The 16,264-nt window shown below is 43.7% G+C and overlaps 1 protein-coding gene across 1 annotated transcript in view; it reads right to left on the reverse strand.

Moving 5' to 3' along the window:
• vopp1b (VOPP1 WW domain binding protein b) overlaps nucleotides 1–16,264 on the reverse strand; it is a gene marked incomplete at both ends in the record, with an annotated part of 122,283 nt that overhangs the window by 35,576 nt on the left and 70,443 nt on the right. The window lies entirely within an intron of this gene.

Below are 16,264 nucleotides of genomic sequence, written 5' to 3' on the forward strand. Positions count from 1 at the left end.
ACAGACGTGATTATGGTGCTTTAGTGGGAGCACTGAGGAGGCGCTATGGACAGTGTGTACAGCCCGGGCTACTGCGCTCCGAACTGAGTAATAGACGCAGGCAGCCTGGAGAGCCTCTACGGGTGCTAGCTAATGACATTGAGAGCCTCTCTCGGCGGGCATATGCTCACATGCCCCCCTCCGTGCAGAGCGAGCTAGCACGGGACCAGTTCATACAGGCGCTCTCTCCTACGGAGCTGCGCATACAGACCCAGCTGGCTCATCCTGAGTCATTGCAGGTAGCCTTGGAGATGGCTTTGGAGAGGGAGCTGGTGTGGGCTGGGGCTTCAGCTGGGGCTTTGGTGGGGGTGCAGGGAGACAGACCCTCTGTGCGAGCTGGGGGGCAGAGCAGCCCGGAGCCGGAAAAGCCTGCATGGGTGGCTGAAATGACAGAACTCATTCGTGCTGTGTCGCTACAGGCGGCACGAAACACACGCCCTGGTCCCAGGGTCTGCTGGGGTTGTGGCCAGCCAGGCCATCTGCGCCGAGATTGCCCCATGTCCCCCAGAGCTCAGGGAAACGGCTCGGGGTCCGCATAGACCGGGTATTGTGGACCCCTGGCTTTCTATCCCAACCACCATCTTCTTCAGGAGGAGCCCACCGGCACAGACGGGGAAGCAAGGCTCCACTTCCCCCAGAAGCAGACGAGGGCAAGCGGATGGAGCCTGTTGTTGTGGTGGGCCGGACCTGTGTTGGGGACATTTGTCATGTCCCTGTCACTGTGGAGGGGGCTCCCATGGAGAGGGTGGGAGTGGATGTAGTTGGGCCGTTCCCCACCACAGACAGTGGAAACCGCTGGGTGCTCACGGCCATGGACTATTTCACAAAATGGCCCGAGGCCTATGCTCTGCCTGACCAGGAGGCAGAGACCATCGTCGACGCCCTGACAGCGGGGATGTTCAGCAGGTTTGGAGCTGCAGAGTCCATCCACAGCGACCAAGGCAGAAACTTTGAGTCCCGTGTGTTCGCCACCATGTGTGAGAGGCTGGGTATGCACAAGACCCGCACTACTCCTCTCCATCCTCAAAGTGATGGCCTTGTGGAGCGCTTCAACAAAACGCTTGGACAGCAGCTGGCCATCGTCTCTTCCAAACACCAGCGTGACTGGGACAAGCACCTGCCTATGGTCCTCATGGCATGCCGCTCCGCTGTCCAAGACTCCACCTCCTGCACGCCTGCCCTCATCATGCTGGGGAGAGAGATCCGTACCCCTGCGGAGATGGCGTTTGGTCGGCCCCTGGATAGCCCTCATGTTTCCCCGGGGCCGGAGTATGCCCGGAGACTCCAGGACCGCCTGGAGACAGCCCACACCTTCGCCAGAGAGCAGCTGCTGAATGCAGGTGTGAGGCAGAAGAGGAACTATGACTTGCACACCCGGGGAAGGCACTTTGTGGCTGGGGAGCTGGTCTGGGTCTACAGCCCGCTAAGGAAAAAAGGCAGATCCCCAAGTTGGACAGTCACTGGGTGGGACCCTGCAGTGTCCTGGAGAGGGTAGGGGAGGTTGTTTACCGGGTGCAGCTTCCTCCCAGGGGGAGAAAGGTGACACTGCACCGGGACAGGTTAGCCCCATATAGAGGGGCCTCTTCTCCCCAAACCCCAGGAACCCCTACAATTCCCCTCTCTGGCAATGACATTCTCCAGGCACCCACCGCCAGGTGCCGCAGACAAGGCTCCAGACAGCCCACTCCCCCTGTGTCACCGCGTGGTTCCCCAGAGCCACGGACTGTATTACCCGTTCCCACTTCCTTGTCCCCCATGTCCTTGCCTTCATCCCCTGGTTCCCAGAGGGGCACTCTGCGGCCATCACAGCCACGCAGGCAAAGGAGACCTCCGGGTCGCTTCAGAGACTTTGTTTGTTCCCTCGGGGACGAGGGACTTTGTGGTGGGGGGGCTGTGTAGCGACCCGCACAGACAGCTGTGTGTTATGTGTTAGGCTAGTAGATGGTTGTGTTGTACCTACCAGTACCCAGTGTTCGCGGGGTCTGACATGTCAATCAACCTGCTATCTGCCAATCACGGGAATGCCTGGAATGTTCTGATGCCGGGCATCCTGGCGGTTGGCGGAGTGGCGTGGAGGGGGGTTGGGCAGGGGGATGGAGCATTGGAAGTTAAGACCAGGTTTAGCCTTTGTTCTCTCTCTTTTACATCTGGGCTTCACAAGAGAAGGTCACGATTGGCTTGTGGGTTATCTTTCATTTATTTGGCGTGGGCTACGGCCAAACAGTAGCCTGTGTAAAGTTGGTTTAATAAACCGTCCATTCGTAAACTCAATCCTCTGTCTGGACAGTTGTTCTTTTATGATCTAGTCAGGTCATTACAGTATGCTATGATGCTGGTAAAGTTTTGTCTCGCGCACAGTGCTGGTCATAAAAAAACGTTAGCTGATGGATGCAAACAATGTTCTTCCCCAAAAACATAGCAAAACGACAATCTGTTTCAGTAGCTATAGTTAGCTAACAAACTATCGAGCTAGGTGTCATCTAAAATACCCCTAATTTATAAAACTGTTCTTATTTGATTAATTAATGGTGGTCGGACCCACCTATGTGAAGCTAGCCACAATAATAGTGTAATTTGCGGTTAGCCTTCAAAATAAAAGTATGTCATTGACTGATCCAAATGAATGCAAATAGTGGAATTATGCCATGGATCATGCTAAACGAGGTTGGATTATTGTTATAGAAATTCAAGAAAATAAAATAATTTGTTAATTTGACAAAAATCTGTTGAAATCACACTGGATGTATTAGACTTTAGAATTGCATTGGGGTCATATTTATTTCACTGTAGAACCTTACCTATGGATTATGGATCAATGACATGGGGTATCAGTCTTTCAACAACACATAACCCGGTCCGGTCAAGCCTCACCAGCCAGATTAAGTTTACTGGCTCTTTATAACGTTAGCTTTGGGCAACATGGTTAAGTAGCTGGCTAGCTAGTTATTTTCATGAACTGAAGTTCAAGTGGCTACCTAGCTAATACTTACTCACATGGATTCCTAAATCATTGCTAAGAATATTGAAAATGACTGCAGTTTCTATTGGTCATTGTTTTCAGGCTAACGTTAGTTGATTGGTGCTAGCTAGGCAACGTTACCAAGCTAAAGATAGCTAGCTACCCCAGAAGTTGCTAATAACATCTGTATCATCTGTATCAAACATTTTTGATCTTGCTCGTTTGATCCTGATCTTATTTCAAATGCTCACACAGATGTTTTCCCATTCGGTCGAACAAATAATTCATTATTACCAACGCGCTATTGTAAACACATGGTTGGTGGCCGGTGTGTGCTTGTTTGCAGACTTTTTTCTGTACAGCTACTGATCGTAGTGGTGGCGCTTGCACATGCAAATTCAGCACACACAACATTCTATAATAGAATTGTATTATTTGACGTGTCAAATTAAAATCTTATTTGACGTCAAACAGTGTTATTTGACGTGTATCATTTTTGACACACAAATACCCAAACGGCGTTCCATAGCTGCCTGTAAACGCTGTAAAAACAGCAAATCATTAACCCAACAATATCCTATAAAAGCTGTTAAGTTATTGTGGAGAGTCAACCCCATCTTGACAAGAAGCTGAGAGGAATGAAGACTTAATTTGTAAAGGTGAGTGATGCAGAGTGCTGTTCAAGAGGAAGTTCTTTCCATCTAAACATGGCTATTCTACGTTGCAAAGCTATTTTTCAAAATTCCATCAATATGGAATGATATCAGGCCTAATTATTTGTGAGTATTCTCTGCATCCTCTTTATCTTTCAGATGATACTGACAGCGTTTATAGCCTGTGCCTTTCTGCTGCAATGTTCTCTGGGTATGGATGAACCTCCAGAGCTGATGAACAAGCAGCTCTCACACCATGTCACTCAGAGCATTGTGACCACAGTGGACGGTGAGTGATGTGTTCTGTCTATCTATGGTGCATTTGGCTATGCATAGCTGCATAGTTCCTCATTTTGTATTGTTTGTTTTGAACAATGGCTTTCAATTTTCTGTTGATAACTACCAAAGTGATTGCTAATACTAGGGTTGCAAAGGGAGGGTATATTACTAGACACTTTTGAGGATTACCAACATTTTAGTAACTTTCATGTTTTGGGGGGGATTTTCTCAGATGACATCTAGTGGCCTTTTTGGGTACTTCAGATTATCACAGGTGGTCTATCCACTGGAAAGTCATGGACAATATATATATAAAGAATTAATACTATATATACACTGAACAAAAATATAAATGCAACATGCAACAATTTCAAAGATATTACTGAGTTACAGTTTATATAAGGAAATCAGCCAATTGAAATAAATTCATTAGGCCCTAATCTATGGATTTCACATGACTGGGATGTTGGTCAGAGATACCTTAAAAAAAATAGGCCTCAAAATGGGCCTCAGGATCTCATCACGGTATCGCTGTGCATTCAAATTGCCATCGATAAAATGCAACTGTGTTCGTTATCCGTAGCTTATGCCTGCCTGCCCATACCATAACCCCACCGCCACCATGGGGCACTCTGTTCACAACGTGACATCAGCAAACCCCTCACCCAAACATCACCATACACGTGGTATGCGGTTGTGAGGCCATTCCTGCAGTCAGCATGCCAATTGTACGTTCCCTCAAAAATGTAGACATCTGTGGCATTATGTTGTGTGACAAAATTGCACATTTTAGAGTGGCCTTGTATTGTCCGCAACACAAGGTGCACCTGTGTTGGATTAGCTTGGCAAAGGAGAAATACTCACTAACAGGGATGTAAACAAATTTGTGCACAACATTTGAAAGAAATAAGCTTTTTGTGCTCATGGAACATTTCTGGGATCTTTTATTTCAGCTCATGAAACATGGGATCAACACTTTACATGTTGCTTGTCAACTTCATTTTTGACTATTTTAATGATTCTATATTAATTGAAAGCAGTAACTCCCCTAAATGTACTCTGAACATATCATCACTCTAGGACCAAGAAAATATATTAAAAATAGATTCTGAAGTTTCATAATTGTATGTTCATTAATAGAGTACCACAGTATGAGTCATAATACCCCAAAGTAACTAGCGGTCAAAAAGGTAAATGGTTCCAGTCGTTTTTCCACCATGATTTTTTCCATAGGGGATTTTAGAAACACTTAAAATAACGGCTGTTTTTCGTGTAGGCTTACCCTGGCGTGACGTTTTGATAACCGTGTAAATCTCTCTAGGACAAGGTGACTTTTATCAATATATTCACCTGTATTTTCCCCACAAAAATGAAATGCTAATTAGCTGCTAATGTGGCTATCATAAAGAACTACAAATGCCATGATGATTTGGACGAGACTGCCAAATCAAGGCAAAGGTAATCTGAGAGTAAATAGAGCTGAATATATTGATAAAAGTCACCTTGTCCGAGAGAGATTTACATGGTTATCAAAACGTCACGCCAGAGTAAGACTACACGAAACAAAGCCCTTATTTTAAGTGTTTCTAAAATCCCTTATTGGAAAAATGTATGGTGGAAAAATTATTGGAACCATTTCCCTGTTTGACGGCTACGTTTTACGGGTTATATGACACCTCCACTGTGGGGCTTTATGGGAAAATATAGTAATTTTTTCCAATTCCTGAAAAGTTTCTGTTAAGAGGTTTTCATCAGACCGCGACGATATGAATACATTTTTTATTCAAGTACAAATTACAAAAGTTACCATAGATCACCATAGATTACCTTTTTATTACCAAAATTACAGAAGATTCTGGTAACTTTGGTAAATTACGTGTAGTTTTGCAACCCTAGCTAATATTTTACTCTGAGAGTCCTTTAGGTGACTTTTGGCAAACTACAAGCGGGCTGTCATGTGCCTTTTACTAAGGAGTGGCTTCCGTCTGGTCATTGTACAATAAAGGCCTGATTGGTGGAATGCTGCAGAGATGGTTGTCCTTCTGGAAGGTTCTCCCATCTCCACTTAGGAACTCTGGAACTCTGACCATCAGGTTCTTGGTCACCTCCCTGACCACGGCCCTTCTCCCCCGATTACTCAGTTTGGCCGGGCTCTAGGAAGAATTTTGGTGGTTCAAAACTTCTTCCATTTAAGAATGATGGAGGCCACTGTGTTCGTGGGGACCTTCAATGCTGAAGAAATGTTTTGGTACCGTTCCCCAGATCTATGCCTCGACACAATCCTGTGGCTTGGTTTTTACCAATAGTCTCTGCTACCGCTGGTGTCAATGTCACATCTGAGAAAACCCACACCAACGGCAACTCTGTGACTGAAATCATCAGCCACTCAATGAGTGTAGAGGTGGATGTCCCAGCCAACCACCGCTGCGTGGTGAAAATGGCAGGAAATAATTACAAGATTGAAATCCCGTTCACCGCACACCTGGCTAAAGAGTACACACGGCACTGTCCATACCACCACAGTGAAGGGGGTCTACAGAGATGTACAGGTGGGGGTGATAGACGCAGTGGCGGAACGCTGTCAGCCTAACCCCAACCCCCGGCCCTGTGCTGCCTAAGTAGCAGGCAGTTGATAGGTCCACTGTACCAACAGGGCATATGCAGAGAATCCTGTGTCCATCAACAATGTCTGTGACAATCTTTGTTGTGTTTTGTTCTATCAACTGACATGGACGATTCTGTACTCAATCAATGTATGTGTTGTCGATGTTTCTTTCAGTCCTAGATCGAAGACTGGATTAATTTCTTTCTCCATTCCTGTGATTAGAGAATACATAGATGATTTTAAATACCATATAATTATATACTGTATCTCTCTGATGAATACTGTAAATTGTGAATGAATAATCAGATTTTTTCTAAAGCCTTATATGTGAGTATAAAAATATAATAAACCATTTTAATATTGACAAAACATGTGATGTGAATTATTAAAAATCATATGTGCACATTGCCGTTTTAATGTAATTATAGACTGAGTGTACAAAACATTATGAACACCTGCTCTTTCCTTGACAGACTGACCAGGTGAATCCAGGTAAAAGCTATGATCCCTTATTGATGTCACTTGTTAAATCCACTTCAATCAGTGTAGATGAACGGGAGGAGACAGGTTAAAGAAGTATTTTTAAGCCTTGAGACAATTGAGAGATGGATTGTGTATGTGTGCCATTCCGAGAGTGAATAGGCAAGACAAAACATTGAAGTGCCTTTGAACGGGATATGGTAGTAGGTGTCAGGCGCACTGGTTTCTGTCAAGGACTGCAACGCTGCTGGGTTTTTCACACTCAACAGTTTCCCGTGTGTATCAAGAATGGTCCACCAACCAAAGGACATCCAGCCAACTTGACCCAACTGTAGAAAGCATTGGAGTCAACATGGACCAGCATCCCTGTGGAACGCTTTCGACACCTTGTAGAGTCCATGCCCCAACGAATTGAGGCCGTTCTGAGGGCAAAAGGGGGTGTAACTCGTTATTAGGAAGGTGTTCTTAATGTTTTGTGAACTCCGCATACAAACATTAGGCTTGGGCGATATACCGTTTACCAGGGTATTTCAAAATACTGACGGTATAATTTTCATTACCGAAAAAAATATATATAAAGAAATACTAATAATCATAATAATATATTTTTTGGGGCGGGGGTGTGTGCTCCTCCACAGCTTATACATTAACTATACGTTAAGTATGACTATAAGAAATCTAAGATGTGTCAGAGGAGTCATTTACATTTGAGTCATTTAGCAGATGCTCTTATCCAGAGCGACTTACAGTTAGTGAATGCATACATTTTTCATGTTTAACAAGTAACACCGTTCACTCTCATGTTTACTTAACATCCTCTCACTGTTTGATAATGACATTCAACTTGCCACTAAGTAGATACAGTCTTCATGCCATGTGGCACTATCAGACAGAATCATCACCCAGTTTATCCACAGATCCCTCCAGTAGTGAACCAACCTCTCCAACCGCTCCAGACAGACACCAAATCCAGAAACAAACTCACTCAGTTTATTCCGTATTGATTACCTTTAGAGTTGTAGATGTAGCAAGCCATGTCCCAATGAGCACAGCAAAACACAGCTTAGGCCTAATTGTTTAATTCATCAAATTGAAGCACAAATAAGAACCCACCAACCCAAGATATCCTTGTTCATCAAAGTATGAATACTAGGGGTGTAACGGTACACATATTCGTACCGAACCGAATGAATACGTAATTTTTTTTATTTGAAACAATTAAAAAAACTAGGCCTATAGGCTATGCATTGTATGCCATTGCCTCAAGTAAATCTGAGCTGAAAAAACATTGTAGGCTATTCCGTTAAAACTAGAGCCTATGCACACGTTGTAATAAAAATTACAATCTTAACTGCCGCATTTCAAACTATCCTTTTGTGAGGCGCAGCCGGGAACTCGTTTTGTACAATGGTGAGTGGTGGGGTCGATAAACCAGAATAGGAAGATCCTCCAACATCATTTCATTCTACAGTTTTTTGAATATTTTGGCTTCACAGTAGATTACAACAGCGATGGACAGAGAGTTGTGGATAACATTTTAACAGTATGTCGCCTCTGCTCAACGAGAATAGCCTATGCAGAGTGGCGTGTGTAGCTTGTTGTTGTTGTCGGCCAATCACAAGTCATCATCATGGGACTACAGTCAGAGCCTCTGTGTGTGGCAAAGCACGTTAGGAGATGATCTAATCAATGGAAGATGGAATTAAAAGTTAAATGAGAAGGATATGCTACAACGACCAAGAACCAACAGGTAGGCTGCTACTTAATAATCTGAATGGAGGTGTTATTTTTAACTGTAGGACATGGAGAAAGTGCATGCCGCCTCAATTAGCCTAGCTAGCTAATTTAAGCTATCTTAGCTAACTTGCTTCTTGGTTTGATGCATTCAAGACAGGTACGCCATAATCATGGCCTGTTTGGTGGAGTGCTGCAGAGATGGTTGTCCTTCTGGAAGGTTCTCCCATCTCCACAGAGGAACTCTGGAGCTCTGTCAGAGTGACCATCGGCCAGCTCTAGGAAGAGTCTTGGTGGTTCCAAACTTCTTCCATTTAAGAATGATGGAGGCCACCGTGTTCTTGGGGACCTTCAAAGCTGTAGAAATTGTTTGGTACCCTTCCCCAGATCTGTGCCTTGACACAATTCTGTCTCGGAGCTCTACGGACAATTCCTTCAACCTCACGGTTTGGTTTTTGCTCTTACTGTTGGACTTTATATAGACAGCTGTGTGCCTTTCCAAATCATGTCCAATCAATTGAATTTACCACAGGTGGACTCCAATCAAGTTGTAGAAACATCAAGGATGATCAATGGAAACAGGATGCACCTGAGCTCAATTTCAAGTCTCATAGCAAAGGGTCTGAATACTTATGTATTCCTCCTCCCTGACCATATCCACCTCCATAACAGTAGGGATACCAATAGTCTCTGCCACCGCTGGTGTCAACGTCACATCTGAGCAAACCCACACCAAGGCAACTCTGAAACCATCAGCCACTCAATGAGTGTAGAGGTGGCTGTCCCAGCCAACCACCGGTGTGTGGTGAAAATGGCAAGAAAGAAGTATAAGATTGAAATCCCGTTCACCACACACCTGGCTAAAGAGTACACTGACGGCACTGTCCATACCACCACAGTGACGGGGGTCTACCGAGGTGTACAGGTGGGGGAGATAGATGCAGTGGCGGAACGCTGTCAGCCTAACCCCAACCCCCGGCCCTGTGCTGCCTAAGTAGCAGGCAGTTGATAGGTCCACTGTACCAACAGGGCATATACAGAGAATCCTGTGTCCATCAACAATGTATGTGACAATCTTTGTGTTTGATCTATCAACTGACAGACGATACTGTCCTCAATCAATGTATGTGTTGTTGATTAGATTGAGGATATCTTTAATATTCATTTCTTTCTCCATTCATGTGATTAAACAATACAAAGATGATTCTAAATACCATAGAACTATATACAGTCACCTCCAAAATTATTGGCACCGTAGATGAGCAAAAAATACTAAAATAAATACAACTACAGTGGCTTGCGAAAGTATTCACTCCCCTTGGCATTTTTCCTATTTTGTTACCTTACAACCTGGAATTAAAATGGATTTTGGGGGGGTTTGTATCATTTGATTTACACACCATGCCTACCACTTTGAAGATGCAAAATATTTTTTATTGTGAAACAAACAAGAAATAAGACAAAAAAACAGAAAACTTGAGCGTGCATAACTATTCACCCCCCCCCCCAAAGTCAATACTTTGTAGAGCCACCTTTTGCATTAATTACAGCTGCAAGTCTCTTGGGGTATGTCACTATAAGCTTGGCACATCTAGCCACTGGGATTTTTGCCCATTCTTCAAGGCAAAACTGCTCCAGCTCCTTCAAGTTGCATGGGTTCTGTGGTGTACAGCAATCTTTAAGTCATACCACAGATTCTCAATTGGATTGAGGTCTGGGTTTTGACTAGGCCATTCCAAGACATTTAAATGTTTCCCCTTAAACCACTCTAGTGTTGCTTTAGCAGTATGCTTAGGTTCATTGTCCTGCTGGAAGTTGAACCTCCGTCCCAGTTTCAAATCTCTGGAAGACTGAAACAGGTTTCCCTGTATTTAGTGCCATCCATCATTCCTTCAATTCTGACCAGTTTCCCAGTCCCTGCCGGTAAAAAACATCCCCACAGCATGATGCTGCCACCACCATGCTTCACTGTGGGGATGGTGTTCTCGGGGTGATGAGAGGTGTTGGGTTTGTGCCAGACATAGCTTTTTCCTTGATGGCCAAAAAGCTCAATTTTATTATCATCTGACCAGAGTACCTTCTTCCATATGTTTGGGGAGTCTCCCACATGTCTTTTGGCGAACACCAAACGTGTTTGCTTATTTTTTTCTGTAACCAATGGCTTTTTTCTGGCCACTCTTCCGTAAAGCTCTGCTCTGTGGAGTGTACGTCTTAAAGTGGTCCTATGGACAGATACTCCAATCTCCGCTCTGGAGCTTTGCAGCTCCTTCAGGGTTATCTTTGGTCTCTTTGTTGCCTCTCTGATTAATGCCCTCTTTGCCTGGTCCGTGAGTTTTGGTGGGCGGCCCTCTCTTGGCAGGTTTGTTGTGGTGCTATATTCTTTCCATTTTTTAATAATGGATTTAATGGTGCTCCGTGGGATGTTCAAAGTTTCAGATATTTTTTATAACCCAACCCAGATCTTTACTTCTCCACAACTTTGTCCCTGACCTGTTTGTAGAGCTCCTTGGTCTTCATGGTGCCGCTTGCTTGATGGTGCCTCTTGCTTAGTGGTGTTGCAGACTCTGGGGCCTTTCAGAACAGGTGTATATATAACTGAGATCATGTGACAGATCATGTGACACTTAAATAAAGTCCACCTGTGTGCAATCTAACTAATTATGTGACTTCTGAAGGTAATTGGTTGCACCAGATCTTATTTAGGGGCTTCATAGCAAAGGGGGTGTATACATATGCATGCACCACTTTTCCGTTATTTATTTTTTAGAATTTTTGAGATAAGTAATTTTTTTTCATCAACAATTTGGACAATTGTGTGTATGTCCATTACATGAAATCCTAATAAAAATCCAAGTTTCAGCCTCCTGGCAGAGGCAACCAGGTTTTTGGCCATGTAGATTCATGATGCTCTACAACATTCGGAGAGTACGACCCTGCCTTACACAGGAAGCGGCACAGGTCCTAATCCAGGCACTTGTCATCTCCCGTCTGGATTACTGCAACTCGCTGTTGGCTGGCCTCCCTGCCTGTGCCATTAAACCCCTACAACTCATCCAGAATGCCGCAGCCCGTCTGGTGTTCAACCTTCCCAAGTTCTCTCACGTCACCCCCCTCCTCCGCACACTCCACTGGCTTCCAGTTGAAGCTCGCATCCGTTACAAGACCATGGTGCTTGCCTATGGAGCAGTGAGGGGAACGGCACCTCCGTACCTTCGGGCTCTGATCAGTCCCTACACCCAAACGAGGGCATTGCGTTCATCCACCTCTGGCCTGCTGGCTCCCCTTCCTCTGCGGAAGCATAGTTCCCGCTCAGCCCAGTCAAAACTGTTCGCTGCTCTGGCACCCCAATGGTGGAAAAAGCTCCCTCACGACGCCAGGACAGCGGAGTCACTCACCACCTTCCGGAGACATTTGAAACCCCACCTCTTTAAGGAACACCTGGGATAGGATAAAGTAATCCTTCTACCCCCCCCCCAAAAAAAAAAAAAATAAAAAAAAAAAATAAGTGTAAAGTGGTTATCCCACTGGCTATAGGGTGATTGCACCAATTTGTAAGTCGCTCTGGATAAGAGCGTCTGCTAAATGACGTAAATGTGCCCTTGAGCAAGGCACTTAACCCTAATTGCTCCTGTAAGTCGCTCTGGATAAGAGCGTCTGCTAAATGACTAAAATTGATGTAATGTAAATGTAATGCTGTTGACTTAAAGGGGCAGTGCAGTCAAAAACAATATTTCCATACTACGAGGTAGAAATAACACTGAAATTGTGAAAATGATAATGCCCTTTTAGTGTAAGAGCTATTTGGGGGGGGGGAAATCAGGTTGGATGGAGTTTTTGGACCACATCAAGGGCCCCAGGACCAGTGGAAGCGAAACAGTCCCATAACGTCAAAGATCCACCACCATATTTTACAGTAGGTATGAGGCACCTTTCTGCATATGCATCTTTCTTTCGACGCCAAACTCACCGCTGCGTGGCCAAAGACCTCTTTTCGTCTCATATGTCCATTGCACCTGGTTCTTATCCAAGTGCCACTGCCGTTTAGCAAGCTCCAGGCATGTACATTTGTTGGTTGCTCTCAATAAAAGGCTTTTTTTCTGGCAAACTTTCCAAAGAGCCTATTGTAGATTAAGAGACTTGGTGACCAAGATGCGACCAAGATCTGTAATTTTTCAACTGTGGCCCTTGGACTTTTCTTTGCCTCCAGAACCATCTTCCTCACTGTGCATGTGGACAAGATACACATGCGTCCTCTACCAGGCAAGTTTAGCACTGTTCCAGTGGTTTTAAACTTCTTAATTATTGCCCTAATAGTGGTACATTTAGTTATTTTAGCTATTGTTTTATACTCATTCCCTGATTTACTAAGGCTGACAATGATTTCTCTTTTCGTTTGTGAGTTCTTTGCCTTTCCCCATGTGATGGATGACAAATGGATTTTACATGCATGCTACATCATTTTTATACCCCACTGAAACAGGAAGCTATGGAAGGCCACAATACAGTTCCTTAAGGTGAGATGCTCTTAAAAAAGTAGAACGTTAATGCAGAATACATTTTGTTTGATTATATTTAAATGAATCTTTAGGGGTGCCAATAACTTTGACACATCTTTATGAGAAAAAAAATGTGAGCAATTGTATTAGTATAAAATATAATTTCCCCATTATTTTTTTTGCATAGCTCAGTATTTTTGTATTATTTTTTGCTTACCCTTATCAAGGGTGCAAATAATGTTGGAGGTGACTATCTATGGTGAATACTGTACAGTGTGAATTAATAACAATTTTTTAAATGCCTTATACAAAAACATACAGTGGGGAAAAAAACGTATTTAGTCAGCCACCAATTGTGCAAGTTCTCCCACTTAAAAAGATGAGAGAGGCCTGTAATTTTCATCATAGGTACACGTCAACTATGACAGACAAACAAGCAAGATTTCTGGCTCTCACAGACCTGTTACTTCTTCTTTAAGAGGCTCCTCTGTCCTCCACTCGTTACCTGTATTAATGGCACCTGTTTGAACTTGTTATCAGTATAAAAGACACCTGTTCACAACCTCAAACAGTCACACTCCAAACTCCACTATGGCCAAGACCAAAGAGCTGTCAAAGGACACCAGAAACAAAATTGTAGACCTGCACCAGGCTGGGAAGACTGAATCTGCAATAGGTAAGCAGCTTGGTTTGAAGAAATCAACTGTGGGAGCAATTATTAGGAAATGGAAGACATACAAGACCACTGATAATCTCCCTCGATCTGGGGCTCCACGCAAGATCTCACCCCGTGGGGTCAAAATGATCACAAGAACGGTGAGCAAAAATCCCAGAACCACACGGGTGGACCTAGTGAATGACCTGCAGAGAGCTGGGACCAAAGTAACAAAGCCTACCATCAGTAACACACTACGCCGCCAGGGACTCAAATCCTGCAGTGCCAGACGTGTCCCCCTGCTTAAGCCAGTACATGTCCAGGCCCGTCTGAAGTTTGCTAGAGTGCATTTGGATGATCCAAAAGAGGATTGGGAGAATGTCATATGGTCAGATGAAACCAAAATAGAACTTTTTGGTAAAAACTCAACTCGTCGTGTTTGGAGGACAAAGAATGCTGAGTTGCATCCAAAGAACACCATACCTACTGTGAAGCATGGGGGTGGAAACATCATGCTTTGGGGCTGTTTTTCTGCAAAGGGACCAGGACGACTGATCCGTGTAAAGGAAAGAATGAATGGGGCCATGTATCGTGAGATTCTGAGTGAAAACCTCCTTCCATCAGCAAGGGCATTGAAGATTAAACGTGTCCGGGCAACGAAGGAGTGGCTTCGTAAGAAGCATTTCAAGGTCCTGAAGTGGCCTAGCCAGTCTCCAGATCTCAACCCCATAGAAAATCTTTGGAGGGAGTTGAAAGTCTGTGTTGCCCAGCGACAGCCCCAAAACATCACTGCTCTAGAGGAGATCTGCATGGAGGAATGGGCCAAAATACCAGCAACAGTGTGTGAAAACCTTGTGAAGACTTACAGAAAACGTTTGACCTGTGTCATTGCCAACAAAGGGTATATAACAAAGTATTGAGAAACTTTTGTTATTGACCAAATACTTATTTTCCACCATAATTTGCAAATAAATTCATAAAAAATCCTACAAAGTGATTTTTCTGGATTTTTTTCTTTCTCATTTTGTCTGTCATAGTTGACGTGTACCTATGATGAAAATTACAGGCCTCTCTCATCTTTTTAAGTGGGAGAACTTGCACAATTGGTGGCTGACTAAATACTTTTTTTCCCCACTGTACTAAACCATTGTAATATTGACAAAACATGTGATGTGAATTATTCCAAATCATTTGTGTAGTTCCACATTTAATATCCTACTAATTTCGCCATTTCTGTTTTAGTTTACATACACTTAGGTTGGAGTCATTAAAACTCGTTTTTCTACCTCTCCACAAATTTCTTGTTAACAAACTATAGTTTTGGCAAGTCGGTTAGGACATCTACTTTGTGCATGACAAGTAATTTTTCCAACAATTGTTTACAAACAGATTATTTCACTTATAATTCACTGTATCACAATTCCAGTGGGTCAGATGTTTACATACACTAAGTTGACTGTACCTTTAAACAGCTTGGAAAATTCCAGAAAATGATGTCATGGCTTTAGAAGCTTCTGGTAGGCTAATTGACATAATATGGCTTAAGGACAACAAAGTCAAGGTATTGGAGTGGCCATCACAAAGCCCTGACCTCATTCCTATAGAAAATGTGTGGGCAGAACTGAAAAAGTGTGTGCGAGCAAGGAGGCCTACAAACCTGACTCCGTTACACCAGCTCTGTCAGGAGGAATGGGCCAAAATTCACCCAACTTAATGTGGGAAGCTTGTGGAAGGCTACCCGAAACGTTTGACCCAAGTTAAACAATTTAAAGGCAATGCTACCAAATACTAATTGAGTGTATGTAAACTTCTGACCCACTGGGAATGTGATGAAAGAAATAAAAGCTGAAATAAATAATTCTCTCTACTATTATTCAGACATTTCACATTCTTAAAATAAAGTGGCGATCCTAACTGACCTAAGACAGGTAATTTTTACTAGGACTAAATGTCAGGAATTGTGAAAAACAGAGTTTAAATGTATTTGGCTAAGGTGTATGTAAACTTCCGACTTCAACTGTACTTATAAATGCTAGAGAGACATACCTGACAGTGTACTGTCATTAGTGACATTTGTCAGAAGTCAAGTTTAACAAGTAACCCCTGTTCACTTTCCTCTTAACTCATCATCCTCTCACTGTTTGATAATGACATTCAACTTGCCACTAGCTTTATCTAGTCTGCTTGCCATGACGTGGCACTATCAAAATAAGCACCCATTATATCCACAGATCCTGCCAGTAGAGATAACCAACCTCTCCAACCGCTCCAAACAGACAAGGTCAGGTGTCCATTACAATGAGAGGGGAGCGAGGACATTACACTCAACGTGGGCCTTGAGAACCTCGCAATTGAGTTGACACC

The sequence above is a fragment of the Coregonus lavaretus genome (genome assembly GCF_964263955.1).
Source record: "Coregonus lavaretus genome assembly, chromosome: 2".
NCBI classification, from domain to species: domain Eukaryota; kingdom Metazoa; phylum Chordata; class Actinopteri; order Salmoniformes; family Salmonidae; genus Coregonus; species Coregonus lavaretus.